The sequence below is a fragment of the Enhydra lutris genome, unplaced genomic scaffold (assembly GCF_002288905.1).
Source record: "Enhydra lutris kenyoni isolate GAN:26980312 unplaced genomic scaffold, ASM228890v2 scaffoldscaffold70, whole genome shotgun sequence".
In the NCBI taxonomy this organism is placed as follows: Eukaryota; Metazoa; Chordata; class Mammalia; order Carnivora; family Mustelidae; genus Enhydra; species Enhydra lutris.
The window spans coordinates 479,445-499,518 of NW_019154154.1; positions in this window are offsets into that span (position 1 = coordinate 479,445).

Genomic DNA, 20,074 nt, shown 5'->3' on the forward strand with positions numbered 1-20,074 from the left:
TTTCTCTTTGAGTTTATCACTAAGTATTTTATGAAACTGTTATAAAAGGTACTCTTTAAATTTTTTGACCATCTGGATGTCTTCTTTGGGGAATTATCTGTTCATGTCTTCTGCCCATTCTTTAATTGAATTATTTCATTTTTTGGTGTTGAGATGTAGAATTCTTTATGTATTTTGAATATTAACCCCCATCAGATATTTCTTTTGCAGATGCCTTCTCCCATTCAGTAGATTATCTTTTTGTCTGTTGATGGTTTTCTTCACTGTCCAAAACCTTTTTATTTTGGTGTAATGACAGTAGTTTAATTTTGCTTTGTTTCCCTTGCCTGAGGTGACATATCTAGAAAACTGTTTCTATGGCTGAAGTCAAAGATATTACTCCTTATCTTTTCTTCTAGGAGTTTTATAGTTTCAGGTCTCATATTTAGGTCTTTAATCCATTTCCAGTTTCTGTGTATGGTGTAAGGAAGTGGGTTCAGTTTCATTGTTTTGCATGTAGTTGTCTGGTTTTCCCAACATCATTTGTTGAACAGATGGTCTTTTCCCCATTGTATGTTCTTTCTTCCTTTGTTGTAGATTAATTTACTATAAAAGTGTGTGTGTTTATTTCTGGGCTATTTTGTTTCATTGATCTATAGGTCTATTTTTGTGCCAGTACATACTGTTTTGATTACTATGGCTTTGTAGTATACCTTGAAATCTGGGATTATGATACAGTTGTGATGCAATTAGTTTTTAAATTAAAGCACTAGAAACTCTTGCTTTCTTCCTCCTTATTTCAATTACTTTTGGTTAAATCAGACTTCTTCATTTTTTATTTTTTACCCAAATGCAGAGTGGCGTCCTTCTCTTTCCTAGTTCCTCTTTAGTACTTGGAAGTGATCATGTTTATTTCCTGCCGTTTGTCCCACCTTCTGTCATAGTTAATTTAAAAGCAACTTCTTTTGAGTTGAGAAAATTGAAATTCTCACCAGTAGTTTTAACAAATCAGGTCCTTTTGTTTTTTCTTCTTATAATTCACATATGTTAATCTCCATTTTTATTTTTCATTCTTAGATGTATCTCAGCAGTTTTCAAAATTTGAACCCAGTTGAAAAATTCATTATATTATTATATAGTATATGTTCAAGATATTAATTATTAGAAATAATAGGTTACTATTAATTATTACAAATAACTGCCTCACATAATTTATTCTCAAGTCTCAAACTGAATCTGTCTGTCTGTTTCAAAAATAAAATCAGTAGGTAGGCTCACAGTAAAATATGTTACATATAGTTTGGAACTGGCTTATAAGGTGACAAATAGACTGCTTCACTTTTCCTCAGTGTAAGGATCAATTTCACAAGGGTTTGACTGATTTTACACAGAAGTTGATATTAATCTTTATTATCAAAGAATATATACTTAAAGAAGATTCTACAGAAGTGGCAATATTATTTATATTTTGATTCTGTTATACCTTTTTATAACAATAAGATAATTTATGAAATAGTGCTTGAACCACTGCTATGCATTAGAATTATCTTGGAGTTTTTTCTTCTGTCACAATATACGTTACATGAACAGACTCCTTTTAACACTAATGTAACAAGAAACATATATAATAATAAAATATCTATTTTATATAACATATGATTATATATCATATTAATTTTATATATTATAGTAATTTTAATTTAATCACATATTTTGAAATATAAAATTGTATTAAAATATATAATATATAATATATAAAAGTATATATTATATATAAATATATAATATATAATAAAATATATAATATAATTATTGTATATATTACATATAATGTTCTCTGTTTCAAATAATTATGTGTCTAGTTTCACAAAATGTTAGTATGTTTATAATAGAGTCAATTAAACATTTTCCTAAATATTATTTATCTTAATGTATTTTTTTTTAGAAGAGGTGAACTTTTTTTTTTAAAGATTTATTTATTTATTTATTTGACAGAGATCACAGGTAGACAGAGAGGCAGGCAGAGAGAAAGGAAGGGAAGCAGGCTCCCCACTGAGCAGAGAGCCAGATGTGGGGCTCGATCCCAGGACCCTGGGATCATGACCTGAGCCTAAGGCAGAGTCTTTAACCCATTGAGCCACCCAGGAGGCCCTAACTTAGTGTATTTTTGATTAAGAAATATTAATATGATTAAAAGCTATTTTACAGCTATCGCTTACATATTGATTCAATTTTTGACAGCTTTAATTTTGTTAGCAATCTTTAACAATTTCTTAATATTCTGGACTCACAACACCTGACCATGTTATTATCTACCCCATCAATTAAATCACTAAATTCTAATATTTACTTTGTCAAATGTCTCTTAAATAGCTTTCAGTTCTGCTTTTTTTTTTTTTAATTCATGCTAACTTGGGCTTGAGTAATCATTGAGAATGTCTCTTAAATCCTGATCTGATCATTTTCACTATATTCCTACAGAAGGCAAATTTTTCTAAAGTTTTGTTTTTGTGATGGTGTTCACCCTCTAGATGGAAAAGCTTCAATGCTCCCCACTGGCCACTCAAGATAGAGCATATTCCTTAATTTCTATAATCTAGGGTTAATCTGATTTTTGAAGCTATTCTCTGATTTTCTGCAGTCTTCATCTCCTAGTCCAGCTATTTTAATCTATCTATATATCACTTTTTAATTATTTTTGTTGGCTATTTCTTCCATACCTCTATTTTCCTTTCAAGCACCCAAATTTCCTTAATTTCCCTATTCACTGCTATCAGTGAATATGGAATTCACCAGTGCCCAAATTAAGAACAATGATATCTTTCTTTTAAAAACTTGCAAAGAACTGAGATTTCTTTATTATTATTTTTGAATTAAATAAAGCTCTTAGCTTCCATCATTACAGGCCGACTGGGAATTCAATTTCATTCCTTACAGAGGTGGTAGAAGGGTACAGCAAGTTTCACTCTCCATAATACTTCACAGAAATGCTGAGTCTGTATTGTCTTAAAAAAAAAAAAATGAGAGAAGACATTCTATAACCATCCCTTCAAATGAGCAACTTACATCTTCTTTCCTGAACCCACATGGGCTTTAAACCCTTGAAAACTGCAGTTCATTGTCCTTCTCAGGGAATGAAAGTGACAAGAGAGAGTAGGGTATAACTTACAGGGCATCCTGCTTACCCTCCAGGGTCTGAGAGTCTACCCAACAAATTCTGACCTTGGCTTACCTTTGGGTTTCCCATCCTTCTGTGGTCTGAAAACTGCCTTCGACCAGTAAGCTTTGCCTGTTTAGGATTCATCCACTCCAGTTGTAGTTTTGCTTTATTGTGTCTGTTATTAAATACCTGGAATCACAGTTCTGTTGATGTCTCTTTTGTAATATCTAAAAACCACTGTTTCATATATGTGTTTATTAGGAATGCTTCTAATAGAATTTAACAGACTGTCTACCAGTGGCTTTTCTTTCCCTTTTTTTTTTTTAAGACTTTATTTATTTATTTATTTGACAGAGAAAGAGAGCACAAGCAGGTGGAGTAGTGAGCAGAGGGAGAGGGAGAAACAGGCTCCCTGCTGAGCAGGGAGAATGAGGTAGTACTTGATCCTAGGACCCCAGAATAATGACCTGAGACAAAGGTAGGCATTGACTGAGACAGCCAGGAGCCCTTACCAGTGGATTTTCTAAGTAAAGCAAAAACCAGGCAGATCTATCTTCCATGGGTTTCACGCATTTCAGAATAGAGCATCTTATTGGAAGGTGTGTTATAAGGTTTTCTGTTTGAAAGTCAAGAAATGCCTTATTATAAGACTTCCTGTTATATTCTATTTATCAGACCTAGGGCAGGGGCAACTGGGTGGCTCAGTCAGTTAAGTGTCAGCCTTGGGCTCGGGTCATGATCCCGGGGTCCTGGGATTGAGCCCCTCAGGTAAGGCTCTCTGCTCAGTGAAGAGCCTGCTTCTCTCTCTCCTCCCCACTTGTGCTCTCTGTCACTATCTCTGACTCTGTCTCCCTCTCTCTCTTTCTGTCTCAAATAAAAAAAATAAAATCTTTTAAAAAAAGAACCAAGATGCCCTTCAACAGACGAATAGATAAAGAAGTTACGGTCCATAATTCCGATGGGTATTATGCCTCCATCAGAAAGGATGAATACCCAACTTTTGTATTAACATGGATGGGACTGGAAGATATTAATAATAATAAGTCAAGCAGAGAGAGTCAATTATTATATGGTTTCACTTACTTTTGGAGCATAAGGAATAACACAGAGGACATTGGGAGAGGGAGAGAAGTGAGTTGAGGCAAATCGGAGGGGGGAGACAAACTATGAGAGACTGTGGACTCTGAGAAACAAACTGAGGGTTTGGAGGGGAGGGGGGTAAAGGGGTGGGTGAGCCTAGTGGTGGGTATTGAGGACACGTATTGCATGGAGCGCTGGGTGTCAGTATAAATAATGACTTATGAATCACTGAAAAAAAATGAAATGAAAAAAAAAACATCTAGAACAGGTACTCATTCCTTGAGTTTGGGAGGGAAGTTTTACTTTTCTTGAGCTTGGACAAATAAACATAGCTCCTTTTAGCTAAGATAAAAGGAGAAAACGACAGCCATAGCATTTAATGATTAAACTATAGTGTCTAGAATTCATCTTTAAAGGTTAATTATAGGAGAGTAAAAAGTATTTTCACATTGCCTCTTCTTTTACAAATTAAAAAAATCTATTTTCCAAAATGTATAAATAAATAAATCAGATTTGGTTATATCTCTGAAAATCCTGAAAGTTTTTAAAAGTCCAAAGAGATAAAGCTTGATTAGAGTATAAGATGAAAATTTATGCAGATGATTGCTTCATATAGCTTATAATAAAAGTAAGAGGAATATTCTTTGACTTCTGAGCTAGCATACTTCCAACTTGTTGATTACTAGAAAATTCTTAGGTCATTTAAATTTGTGAGTCTTCTATTTAGTTATTTTAGATACTATACTTTATGAAAATTAGCTATTATACAATTAAAAAATGAATGGCTAGGTTTGGTCTTCTGATTTTCAACATTCCTTTGATGTACTAATGTAAGATAAAAATGTGTGTTACTGTAAAAGTTCACAAGGTCTACAACTGTATATAAATATAAATATGTTTCTTAAAAAATATATAATATAGGGCACCTGGGTGGCTCAATGGGTTAAGCCTCTGCCTTCGACTCAGGTCATGATCTCAGAGTCCTGGGATCGAGTCCCACATCGGGCTCTGCTCTGCGGAGAGCCTGCTTCCTCCTCTCGCTCTCTGCCTGCCTCTCTGACTACTTGTGATCTCTCTGTCAAATAAATAAATAAATTCTTAAAAAAAAAAAAAAATATATATATATATATATTAAAAGTAGAATTTACTTACTTCAAGCAAACTAACCTTGGCTTTCTCCTATTTGATTTCAATCCTAAATATATTTTTAAAATACATGCACAAACTATGTACAACATAAGTTTTATGTAAATTTAACAAATGAATATACATATACTTCAATGAAATCACAGAAATAATAAAAATAGAAAATATATTGTTGGTGATTGTTTTTTAACATGATGCTTTATTTTATATCACCAGAATAGTAAATAAGAGAATGATATATGGCACAAAGTGATTTTTGTGAATGAAACTTGATTTAAATTAGGGACTACAAGAAATACAAGAAACATGAAAGCAAAAACAGATAGGATTTGTGACTAGCTGTTTTGTATACAAGAGTAAATTGGCATGTTCAAGCTGTACAGAATATTTTTCATATAAATGATATCATTGTGAATAAGTAATGGTTTTCTAGATAACTTATGCTTTGTATTGCAAATAGCCTGTATTTATAGTGATTATGTATCAAGAGAAATGAAACAGTACATGCACTGTTGGTAAATGTATGCAATTTGGGGCATGAATTCAATTTATTTGTCATATTGACTCACCAGAATATGCTTGGTTTATGCAAAGTCTTTATTAGTCTGGAAGAGAAGCAGAGTAGCTATGTTCCTCAGAATTTGTTTGGAATTAAAACCTTCTTCTATTATGATCACTTGTTATCAACCCTGAAATATAAAACTTTGTTTCTTATATCAAATTTATCTCACCATGAAAAATGTAGAAATAAACCAATATAAAATTATCCGAATTTATTTTGTAAAGGGTGGAAGTAGACTCACGTGTATACCTTTAACAACATACGCAAATTGAAAAAAATTGTTTTCAAAATGTTGTGCTTCTTTTCCCTCTCTTATTTCTTCTTATATATGGTGGCTTACTCTTACTTTTTTAAAAAGTCGTTTTAAAATATAATTCCTTGTAAGGATGGGCTATATCAAGAGGTACCACAAAAGAATTCAAATCTCATCCCTATTAAATTAAAAGAATACTTTGAAGGGTTTTAAATATTTTATTCTGAGTAGATTACAAATTAAGCAGGTTGTGAATCATTTAAATTACAACTATGAATATTATCTTTTAATTAATGTTCCAGAAATTAGTTTATCAAGAATATTTTGTTTTAAAATAATCTCTCAAAGTCTATCAATAGAGTGTGAGAGGATTGGAATATGAGGAATAATATATTCAATATAATTTTAAAAGCTTTTAATTCAATTATGGATATTAATTGTAGATAACAAACCTCCATCTGCATTTCAAATGTTATCTGCGAATTTTGCTTCTGGTTTCACTGAGTAGCTCCTATCAAAACAAACTTACTGAAGATAACAACTAAAATTTTGGAGACGGGGGCCTACTTGAAGGCATCAGAAAGTAAAAAACAAACAAACAACAACAACAAAAAAACCAATGGAAGAAACTAAAAGCAAATTGACTCTTGGAAGAAAGGAATGCCACTGGGTAATTTTCTCATCTTTTATGGCTCAACCTGAGGGCAGGCCCAAACCTACACTATTCAAGGAATTTAAAAGTAATGCACAGCCCACAGTCATGCTGCCTGGAAGAAACAGAAGACAGATGGGAGAGCCACTACAGCTATAGGACAATAAAGAAGAAATCCCAGAAAAGTGAAAGCCCGAGAAGGAGAGAAACAAGCCCTGTGTGTAGTCACTACATGAATATCTGGCTTAGTGCTAGATCGTTCGTGAGTAAAATTAATATCAAGCAACTCAGAAAAAAATAATTCAATTGAAATTTGAGCTGCTACCCATCATTGCGGAGATGAGTTTTATAATAAGTCTGATTTCAGTCTGCTTAAAAAAAAAAATCAATATTTTGGGGAAGACCATCACAGATTCCAGATTTTCTACAGTATACCATTCACGATATCAAAGATACCATGCAAAGCTACTCAACATACATGGAATTTAAAAAAATCAGGGAAGCATGGCCCATTCTCAACAGAAAAGATAATCAACAAAGACCAACCTTTTGATAAATTCAACGTTAAATTGAAAAAGGATTGTAAAGCAGCTAATAAAACTGTGCTCAGTACCATAAAAGGAAATATGCTTGTAATAAATGAAAATAGAGGAAATCTCAGCAGAGCAATAAAAAATCTATTAAAAATGGAAATTCTGTTGTTAATATAATATCTAAAATATCAGCTAAGTTTTAAACATATAAAACCCAGATTAGCAAAACACATAAGATGTGGTGTTCCTTTTACTAACTATAAAGGTAATTCACATGGTCCCAGTCAAAGTTTAACTTGATGAGCTTATTCCAAAATTGTGTTCTGGAAATAATGTAGCTGGCATAAAAGATGAATGTGTACTCATTCCCTCTTCACTATTTAGGACAATCTGCCCACCAGTTCCCTGTTCAATTTAAGTTGAAGTGTCCAATAGCTCAGTCAATTGATTAAATCTGTGTTGCTGCAGAAAAAAAATTAAGTAGATTTCCCCAACAGATATTTCTCTAATACCATTTGCAGGTGATGGATTAGCTGTGTTTCTGCTGCAGATCATGGCTTTGCTGAGCATGTCTTCTTATTTTAGGACTCAGTCTAAATGAAAACAAAATAAAATAAAATTTTTAAAATTTAAAATACAAAGCGAGGCTGCATGATCAAAAAATAATATATTAGATACTTGGACTGAAGTAGAAGAACAAGTAAAAATGAATAAAAACATCAAAATATGTCAGGGAAATCCCAGGACTCAGAGAGAAAGTGTACCACCAATTATACACTCAGATCATCTTATCAACGTCAGCATGAAGATCTATACACTTAGATAAAGAGGAAATTGATAGTTATTCTCTTAGACGATCCTGTATAGTGCATTGAAATAGGTTTCTAATTGTCATAGCTGCTTATTATGAGCTTATTTTGGTGGTAAGACTGAGATTTTATAAAAGGAAAGAATTGTGATATTGTTATTTCTTTGTGCTGTACTTGACGCAGACTTGGGTTACAAGGCAAATGGAACATCCTAAAATTCAGCTAGGCAAACTGGCCTTTGTCTTCATCATATCTCCAACAACCACCAAGCAAAAGCCGGGGTTATGATGGCTAATATGCTACTTGCAAAGGTAACATAAACCTCTCAGATCAGTTTATAAACCTTGCTGAGGTGTCTGTATTTTAACACCTGCCCTGGATCACAAGCTAATTCAGGGCTTCTCCACATCAAAGTAAAGAAGCAGACAAGCCTACTACTTCTTTGTAGTTCTATCAGAGTTTTTCTGCACAGTTGCAGCATGTGACCCCAGGGATTTAAATGAGCCCTCCTCACGTATTTAACCAAGATCCTTTCTCACCACACATCTACTTGAGAAGTTATTGCCTATGTCACTTGGATTATACTTTCTATACATTTCTTTCATTATTTTTGCAGTTCCTTACACAAAACTGGAAGCTACTCAAGGGAAGAGAGACTTTCATGATTTTTGTAGCTCTGTTAGCTGTAAACAAAGCATTCTATTTAAAGCAGGTTAATAAATGTTTGGAGATTGATTGATTGTTTGATATGCACTTGTTTTTTAATGCCCGGATATTGTGATCCTGCCTGAGTATGAGTCTAAGGGTCTACTCACATTCATGGAACAACACACCAAGAACCATGTATACATATTAAGCATAAATTTGCATGAAAAAATAGCAAAAGGTAGCCTGAATCCATGTATATGAATCAAGATGTAACATCTATAAAGGTTATCATTAGGAAGGTTATATGTCTACTGCAACATATGCCAAGTTACAGATTCTATATTTTCACTGTAAATTTGTAAAATTTGTAAAATCTTTCCTCCATCCAGCAGCAAACTTTGTCAGTAAAATAATTAAACACCAAGTGGGGATTACATGAAGCTCTCTTAATATAGTCTTTCCCTTTTGGCAAGAAGCAATTAATGGGAATTTCTTGCCCTGCAGCCAGTTTTGGTAGTTTCTATGTGGCTCACAAGTTGGATTAGATATTGAGAAGCATTACAGAACTCAAAAAATATGTCAGTTTTCACAAAGATAAGAATTGAATGATATACTCAAGATTTTTGAGTTAGAGATTGAAAGATGCAGAAAAGAAGATGGCTAGTTTTGGAGAGGATGACACAGTCTACTACTCAAATGCCATCAACTTTTTGTCCCTGTATGATCAAAATATTCCTTTCTAGCAGGGATTATATGATGGCTTTAAATTATGACCCTGAAACATTTGGCATTTCTGCCATCAAGAGGTGTGCCCCTGACACTGCTTCAACCGGTGGCTGCTTTGAACATTGGCTTATGGAGACAGTTCTACTTCTGATACAAAAGGCCATGTAGCTTCTGTCTCATTCCTTGCTCTGGAAGAACATGGCTGCTATTTCAGAAGTTGGATTGTTGTGAGGCAGTAACATTGAAAAAGCTGTGTTGACCCTCTTATCAACATCACTAGGTGAATTCATAAACAGTAACCAGACTAACTAACCAAACAACTAACCATGTGAAGGAGCCCTCTTTACAGTCTAGGGAAACCTTCAAATGACCACGTTCCAGCCAACCTCTGATTGCAACTGCAGAAAAAACTCAAGGGATCTGCATGCTTTCTGAAGTCTTGATCCACAAGATTATGACCCCAGTGATCACTATGTTATACCTCTACATTTCACGGTAATATTTTATACAGCAAAAACTATTCAGAACTTTCCACCATGTTTTGGGTTTAACATTTGTCGCCACTTTGATTCTGTGCCTCCTGTGCTTACTAATTTACACATGAGGAAACAAAGATGCAAAGAAGTTATGTTACTTGCACAAAGTCTTACCATTAGGCTGGTACAGGAGCAAATGGGAAATGTATGTAAAGTATTAGCAACAATGCTTGACACATACTAGCTACATAGGAAAGACTAGGCTTTACTTTGACTTTACTATGACTATCATTGTGATTATTATTTAAATTAAAAGCTTCAAGCAAAGTGCTAGTTGTATATCAGGATGCAACTGAGAATGCTTTGCTGAAAAACTTTTGAAAAACCTTGCACCACCTTGTATTATTGAAGTAAATGGAGGATGATGTCCTGCTGTTTATAGTACTTTGTAGGAGAATTTGGAAAAGTCTCATTCCTCTCTCGAAGTGCTAAAATAAGCAGATGAAAGACAGTCAGATCATGTGTTCTGTTTGATCTCAGCTTTGCCTTTAACCTGGGCAGGTTTCAGGACTTCTCTGGTTCTCGGTTTCTTCATCTATAAAATGAAAGAGCTATTTCTCCAGGTAATATCACATCTCTTTGGCTTAGTTTATTAAGATTTCCAAGATTGTGTTAGATACAGATATTCCTGGGATGAAAAGAACATTAAGCCATCTCTTGTCCATGGCTGATGAGATCTCAGAAAATATAGGTGCACCAGGCACCTAGGAAAGGGATGGTCTGGAGAAGAAACATTGACAATGGAGTAGACGTTAAGTGGTAGAAAGATAATCCCCAAGAAACGCTTGAGCTTCATCTACGTCCCAAAGCTCTGATGCTTCCAAGAGCCCAGATATAAAATAAAAATGACTGCAACCTGGGGTACAATGTTAGTCATTTCTACAGGTGAGAGAATGTAATGTGTAACTGCACAGGTCACATACCCATGAAGCCAGCCTTGCCTGGAAGAGGGCACAAGATTATGCCATTCAAACCTCTCACTTCATAGGTAAAGGAAGCGACATCCAAAGTGAACTGGTTTACTACTGATCATTCTAATAGCAAGGCTCACAGAAAGATCTAGAACCTAGAAATATGGGGGCCCTTTATAACTGCAATCTGTATAATTTTAAGACAGTGGATTACAAATACGTGGCTTGAGAAAAAGGCCAAGAAAACTGTAAAACATTCCACAAGACATTCTAAATGAAAATGGAACATACAGTGGGGAAAAAAGCAGTGCATTTGCTCTGCAAACATATTTTCTTGACAAATGTCCTAATCCACTAATATCCAAATGTATTTATGCCTCTGTGACATGTTTATGTTGAAGAGAGGTCAGCAATTTTTTTTTTCTCGGAGGGGACAGATAGTAAATGTTTTTAGCTTTGTGGGTTCTGTGGTCCCTTTAACTACCTGACTCCACTAATATAGCTTGAAAGCAGCAGTAAACAATTTGTAAGTGTTGGGCATGGCCAGGTTCCAATAAAGCTTTATTTACCAAAACAGACAACAAGGTAGGTGTGGCCCACAGGTAGTAGTCTTCCAATATAGATAGACTTTCTAAAAGTTACATTAAATAAATACCTAAAATAACTCATAAACTCATAATCTTAGAGAAGTAACTTGTAGAACTATCATCTAATTTGTGTATTCTAATGTTTTTGCATTTATATACACACAAACATGTACAGACACACAATCTATTTAACAGCTCTTGTGCATGAAAAATATAAAGAAAAATGATAAAATCCATTGTTTATTTGTTTTAAAGTCCAATATATGTGTTCAAAGAAACAGAAAAATAATTCAGTGCAGTGTGTTTTAATGGAGGAGAGTGACTTCCTGACATCAAGTGAGATTTTGGATAAGACTCTAATGGAAGCGGTGACACTTGAGCTAGAGTTTGATGATTAGATAGGAGATTATCAAGTGAGTAAGGATAATGGTATTTTTTTAAGAATAGGCATCTTTCCTAAAGGAGTATAGTCAATGAAGGAACTTGATACTGTAAATCATGTAACTCTCAAGACTGATTTGTCCATTTAGATTGTGGCATTTTCCTTGGCCCTTCTGCTTTAGCATCATCTTTCTTGGCAGTTTTTGCCAAAGTTTAGTCTTCTCTTACTTTCCCATGAAATTCACCCATTCACCAGTTTTAGAATTAACTGGAAGCTACTGTGACAGGAAATCCTTTTTTAATACCAATTTAAGTTTGGAAATCACTTAAACCTTTTGATGGGGTAATCATTGCTATTGCTGCTGAAAACTCTTTTCTGCATTTACTTTGCCTACTTAGGATACACATACAGATCTACAGCACTGGTACTTCTGTTCTTCCTACCTTGTCCCAGCAATCTTTGTTGTGTTGTATTTTGTCTTATTTCTTAACTTACGTTTCCTCTCAGGTGATGTCTTTAGATAGGGACAGGAAACTAGGTTTCCTAGCATATGTTAAAGATGATGGCTAATAGCCATGTGGTTTATTGCCTTAAAAAGTCTTCTAAATTTCTTCTATCCTGAAAGATAAGGAGTACTTTATTGCAATGTCCTCAACAGATAGAAGAAGGGAGAAATGATAGTGAAGGGTCACATATTTGCAAGTTATGGTTTAAAAACAACCTAGTTCTTCATGGACTTTCTATATTATTTGTTTGATATTTTCACCCTCTTTTTGATATCAAACAATTAACCATGGCTCAAAGTTGCCATGTTTGCATGTGTTTGCATATTTTGTATGCTAATACTAATTTAGTTACTAATATTATTATGCACTTCTACAGATGCACACGTAGAGTTCTAGAGTATTAGTGTTTTTGTTAATTATATATTGGTTCATTTCTTAATCTATTTAAAGTAATACTAAATGAATACTTTTATACTTGCTACTCTTCATAAAATCTCTAGGAAATTACTTTTTAAATGCTGGGTTTTTTTGTTTTTTGTTTTTTGTTTTTTTTTTTTTCAAGTTTGAAACCAGGATGAAAAAAAAAAATTGGAATCAACATCCTGGCACCAAACTTAGGAATTCAAGTAGGAAGCCAATCTCTCACAGCTGGTGAATAAAGATCATCTCTTGCCATCTAGAGTGTCCCAAGAGGAAGACAGGATAGAGGCATTGGTGGTCCCTCTATTCTATGTAGGAATTCTTTCTTAGAGTAGCTATGTTTTTAATTTTCCTCTGCTTTATTGGAACTTCGTATGTCCCCCATAGTTCTTTCTGAATTTATTTGGCTGCCCCAAGAGTAACAGTATAGAATGAAACAAAATCAATGAATTTATCTAAGTAAATCATGCTTAATCTTAATTTAGCTGCTAAAAGAGGAAAACGATCTATAAGAATTTACTACATAGTCTTAGATCATTCAATGAAGAAGATTCTAACTTTCATTAAAGAGCTCATTTTAAGTGTTGGCATTTAAGAGAAACTATTTTACCAATAAAAAACACATGGAACAATAAAATCTAAGAAACAAATTGGAGAATTTTTTTGAATTTTACTATAATTGTTCAGTGTTTCAAGGACAATGAGAATAAGTTGTCCTCAACCTTCATTATACTAATAAGTAAATAAGTTAAACCTTATGATGTTTTTCTATAAGTCTATTTTAACTGCCCAAGTTAGTACCTCATATTTCACTATTATATTTTTTATAATTTTATTTTTTTTCAGTGTTCCAAAACTCATTGTTTACACATCACACCCAGTGCCCCTTGCAATACATGCCCTCCTTAATACTCACCACCAGGCTCACCCAACCTCCCACCCCCCTTCTCTCCAAACCCTCAGTTTGTTTCTCAGAGTCCACAGTCTCTCATGGTTTGTCTCCCCTCTGATTTCCCCCAACTCACTTCTCTTCTCCATCTCCCAATGTCCTCGGTGTTAGTCTTGATGCTCCACAAGTAAGTGAAACCATATGATAATTGACTCTCTCCACTGGACTTATTTTATTCAGCATAATCTCTTCCAGTCCCGTCCATGTTGATACAAAAGTTGGGTATTCATCCTTTCTGATGGAGGCATAATACTCCATCATATATATGGACCATAACTTCTTTTTTTTTTTTTTAATTTTATTTATTTATTTGACAGAGAGAGATCACAAGCAGGCAGAGAGAGAGGAGGAAGCAGGCTCCCTACTAAGCAGAGAGCCCGATGTGGGGCTCAATCCCAGAAACCTGGGATCATGACCCGAGCTGAAGGCAGAGGCTTTAACCCACTGAGCCACCCAGGCGCCCCGGACCATAACTTCTTTATCCATTCATCCGTTGAAGGGCTTCTTGGTTCTTTCCATGGTTTGGCGACTGCGGCCATTGCTGGTATGAACATTGGGTACAGATGGCCCTTCTTTTCACTACATCTGTATTTTGGGGGTAAATACCCAATAATTCAATTGCAGGGTCATATGGTAGCTCTATGTTTAATTTCTTAAGGAATCTACACACTGTTTTCCGAAGTGGCTACACCAACTTGCATTCCCACCAACAGTGTAAGAGGGTTCCCCTTTCTCCACATCCTCTCCAGCACTTGTTGTTTACTGTCCTGATAATATTGGCCATTCTAACTTGTGTAAGGTGGTATCTCAATGTGGTTTTGATTTGAAACTCCCTGATAGCTAATGATGATGAACATTTTTTTCATGTGTCTGTTAGCCACTTGTATGTCTTCTTTGGAGAAGTGTCTGTTCATGTCTTCTGCCCATTTTTTGACATGATTATCTGTTTTTTGGTTGTTGAGTTTGAGGAGTTCTTTATAGACCTTGGATATCAGTTCTTTGTCTGTAGTGTCATTTGGGAATATCTTCTCCCATTCCTTTGGGTGTCTGTTTTGTTGACTGTTTTCTTTGCTGTGCAGAAACTTTTTTTTTATATATATTTTTTAAAGTTTTTGTTGTTGTTGTTTGTTTTTTTTTTTTATTTGACAGAGAGAGAGAGAGAGAGAGAAAGAGCGATCACAAGTAGGCAGAGAGGCAGGCAGAGGGGGAGGGGGAAGTAGGCTTCCTGCTGAGCAGAAAGCCTGATGCGGGGCTCAATCCTAGGACCCTGAGATCATGACCTGAGCTGAAGGCAGAGGCTTAACCCACTGAGCCACCCAGGCGCCCCCAGAAACTTTTTGATCTTGATGAAGTCCCAAAAGTTCATTTTTGCTTTTGTTTGCTTTGCCTGTGGGGACATAACTTGAAAGAAGTTACTGTAGCCGATGTTGAAGAGGTTACTGCCTATGTTCTCCTCTAGGATTTTGATAGATTCCTGCCTCATGTTGTGGTCTTTCATCCATTTCTAGTTTATCTTTGTGTATGGTGTAAGAGAATGGTCGAGTTTCATTCTTCTATACATAGCTGTCCTATTTTCCCAGCACCATTTTTTGAAGAGACTGTCTTTTTTCCCACTGTATATTTTCTCCTGCTTTGTCAAAGATTATTTGACCAGAGAGTCAAGGGTCCATATCTGGGCTCTCTACTCTGTTCCACTGGTCTATGTGTCTGTTTTTGTGCCAGTACCATGCTGTCTTGGTGATCACAGTTTTGTAGTAAAGCTTGAAATCAGGGAACATGATGCCCCAGTTTTGTTTTTCTTTTCAACATTTATATAGCAATTTGGGGTCTTTTCTGGTTCCATACAAATTTTAGGATTGTTTGCTCCAGCTCTTTGAAAAATGTCAGTGGAATTTTGATTGGGATGGCATTGTAGGTACGGATTGCTCTAAGTAGTATAGATATTTTAACAATGTTTATTCTTCAGATCCATGAGTATGGAATGGTCTTCCATCTTTTTGTGTCTTCTTCAATTTCTTTCCGTAAGTGTTCTGTAGTTCCTTGAGTATAGATCCTTTACCTCTTTGGTTAGGCTTATTCCAATGTATTTAATGGTTCTTGGTGCTATAGTAAATAGAATCGATTCTCTAATTTCCCTTTCTGTATTTTCATTGTTATTGTATAAGAAAGCAACTGATTTCTGTACATTGATTTTGTATCCTGGCACATTACTGAATTGCTATGTGAGTTCTAGTAGTTTGGGGGTGGAGTCTTTTGGGTTTTCCATATTATGTATCATGTCTTCTGCGAAGAGAGAGAGTTTGACTTCTTTGCCAATTTCAATACCTTTTATTTCTTTTTGTTGTCTGATTGCTATTGCTAGGACTTCTCTTACTATGTTGAACAAGAGTGGTGAGAGTGGGCATCCTTGCCATGTTCCTGATCTCAAAGGAAAGGCTGTCAGCTTTCCCCGATTGAGGATGATATTCGCTGTGGGTTTTTCATAGAGAGAGTTTATGAAGTTGGGGAATGTTCCCTCTATCCCTATACTTTGAAGGGTTTTAATCAGGAACAGATGCTGTATCTTGTTGAATGCTTTTTCTGCATCAATTGAAAGGACCATGTGGTTCTTCTCTCTTCTTTTACTGATTTGTTCTATCACATTGATTGATTTGCAAATGTTGAACCACCCTTACATCCCAGGGATAAATCCCCCTGGTCATGGTGGATAATCTTTTTAACGTACTGTTGGATCCTATTTACTAAGATCTTTTTGAGGATCTTGGCATCCATATTCATCAGGGATATTGGTCTGAAGTTCTCCTTTTTAGTGGGGTCTTTGCCTGGTTTGGGGATCAGGGTAATGTTGGCTTCATAAAAAGAGTCTTGAAGTTTTCCTTCTGTTTCTATCTTTTGAAACAGCTTCAGGAGAATAGGTATTGTTTCTTCTTTGAATGTTTGCTAGAATTCTCCCAGGGATCCATCAGGTCCTGGGCTCTTGTTTTTTGGGATGTTTTTGATCACTGCTTCAATCTCATTACTAGCTATTGGACTATTCAGGCTGTCAATTTCTTCCTTATTCGGTTTTGGAAGTTTATAGGTTTCCAGGAATGCATCCATTTTGTCTAGGTTGCTTAACTTAATGGCATATAACTGTTGATGAAAATTTCTGATGATCGTTTCCATTTCCATGGTGTTAGTCGTCATCTCTCCCTTTTCATTCATAATTTTATTAATTTGGGTCCTCTCTCTTTTCTTTTGAATTAGTTTGGCCAGTGGTTTATTGATTTTATAGATTCTTCAAAAAACCAACTTCTACCTTTGTTGATGTGTTCTGCTTTATCCCTAGTTTCTATCTCATTGATCTCTGCTCTAATCTTGATTATTTCCCTTCTTGTGTGTGTGGGGTTGGCTTACTTTGTTATTGATTCTCCAGTTCTTTAAGGTATAAAGAAAGCGGGTGTACTCTGGATTTTTCAATTTTTTTGAGGGAGGGTTAGATGGCTATGTATTTTGCCCTTATGACCACTTTGTCATATCCCATAGGTTTTAGACCAAAGTTTCTTTATTCTCATTGGTTTCCATGAATTGTTTAAGTTCTTCTTTGATTTCCTGGTTGATCCAAACATTCTTAAGCAGGGTGGACTTTAGCTTCCAAGTGTTTGAATTCCTTCCAAACTTTTTCTTGTGGTTGAGTTCCAGTTTCAAAGCATTGTGGTCTGAGAATATGCAGGAAATAAACTCAATCTTTTGGTATCAGTTGAGCCCTGATTTGTGACCTGGTATGTGGTCTATTCTGGAGAAAGTTACATGTCTGCTCAAGAAGAATGAGCATTCTGTTGTTTTAGAGTGTACTGTTCTGTATATATCTATGAGGTCCATCTGATCCAATGTGTCATTCAGAGCTCTTGTTTCTTTATTGATTTTCTGCTTGGAAGATCTGTCTATTACTGAGAGTGGTATGTTGAGATCCCCTAATATTAATGTATTCATATCAATATGACTCTTTATCTTGCTTAACAGTTGTCTTATGTAGTTGGCTTCTCCCTTACTGGGGCCATAAATATTTACAATTGTTAGATCTTCTTGGTGGATAGACCCCTTAAGAATGGCATAGTGTCCTTCTTTATTTCTGACTACAGTCTTTAGTTTAAAATCTAATTTATCTGATATGAGAATCACTACCCCAGCTTTCTTTTGAAAGCCATTGGCATGAAAGATCCTTCTGCATCCCTTCATGTTCAGTTTGGATGTATCCTTAGGTTCCAAATCAGTCTCTTGGAGACAACATATGGACAGATCTTGTCATTTTATCCAATCTACAACCCTGTGCACTTTTATGGGCACATTTAGGCCATTCACGTTGAGAGTGATTATTGAAAGATATGTTTTTATTGACATCATGTTGCCTGTGAAGTCCTTGTTTCTATAGATTGTCTCTGTAAATTTCTGTTCTATGTCAGTCTTGGTTTCTTTCTTTTATAAAACCCCTCTTAATATTTCTTGTACTGCTGGCTTGGTGATCACATACTCTTTTAAACCTTGCTGGTCTTAGAAGCTCTTTATCTCTCCATCCATTTTTAATGTCAACCTTGCTGGATAAAGTATTTTTGGCTGTGTGTTCTTCTCATTTAGTGCCCTGAATATGTCTTGCCAGCCCTTTCTGCTTGCCAGGTTTCTGTGGACAGGTCTGACGTTATTCTGATGGGCCTTCCTCTGTCCGTAAGGAATCTCTTCCCCCTAACTGTCCTCAGGAGCTCTTGTGTAAAATTATGATTCATCAGTCTCACAATCAAGTGTCTTGAGGTCTTTCTAGATTGTTGATCTTGGGGGTTGATCTTTCTGCCTCTCGGACACAAATCCTGGTTCCATTCCCCAGATTGGAAAAATTTTCCTCCAGAATTTGTTCGACTATATCTTCTAGTCTCTCTATCAACCCCTCAGGGATCCCAATAATTCTGACATTGGAATGTTTCATGGTGTCACTTATTTCTCTAATTCTGTTTTCATGGTTTCTAAACTGTTTCTTTCATGCCTCCTCCTGATCCTTTTTCTCTATCAGTTTTTCGTCTAGATCACTAATTCTATCTCTGCCTCGGTTACCCTAGCTGTTAGAGTATTTAGATTAGATTAGATCTCATTGATAGCATTTTTAACTTCTTCCCAGGCAGCTTTCACTTCTGCCCCTTGAGATTTTATGTTGTCACTAATGGTTTTCTTTAACCTAGCCATTGCCTGGATAATTGTTACCCTGAATTCCCTTTCCAACATACTGTTTATGTCCATATCCGATAGTTCTGATGGAGAGGGCACAGTCTCTGAATTTTTCCTCTGTTGGGTGTTCCTCCTCCTAGTCATTTTGGTGAAAGATGGTTGAGGGGATGTATAGGTGAATATATCAACTGCAATCCAGGCAAGGTGCACCTTGGAATGCTTCTGAGCAATCGAAGTCACCACTCTCCACTAGTGTCTTCTGCCCCTGTAGAGATCCAGACGTGTATAATCCTATATCTCAGGCTGATTCCAGGGGTGTTCAGAATGTTCTGGTAGATAATTAGCTCACTTTAGAGGACCAGTTGAAACATGGTCTCCTATTTCTCTGCCATCTTGCCCCTCTCTCACTATTAATTTTGAGTCTAAATGATTAAGCTAATTTTTTTTGCTTTTCAAGGCATTATATAATTCTAGAATCTTAAAGAAAAATAATTTAGACATTACATTGTCTCTCAAAATATATGTACACTCTTAAGTACATTTTATTTATCTTATGAATAGAATTTGTACTTTTTTTGGAGAACATTTTGATAAATCCTTAAAACTACTGTAGGATGTCATTATTTTCTATTATTTAGTAATAATTTTTGAGGAATATCTATAGGAATGAGAGCTTTATTTTTTGTTTCATATAATATAAACAATGTAGGTATAGAAATTTCTTATTATTCTTATCAAGTAAACAACCACAAAGTCTGACTAAGGCAGAAACAATGACATCTCTTTGATTTGGTTTGGTTCTTGTGGTTTTTCCATCACCATGTAACATAATATATAGTTGCCTGGCATAAAATATATATAAATATTTTTTTGAAAAAAATTCCCATGATTTTAGAGATAAAGAATTTCAGGCTCACAAAAATTTGAAAAGTTGCTGAAAGTGACACTATATAAGAACTCTAAATTCATTTGAGGAATAAGTAAAGATAATTTGTCTTACTGATTGAGTCTTGTCTTTATAGTATATTTGCCTTAGAAGATA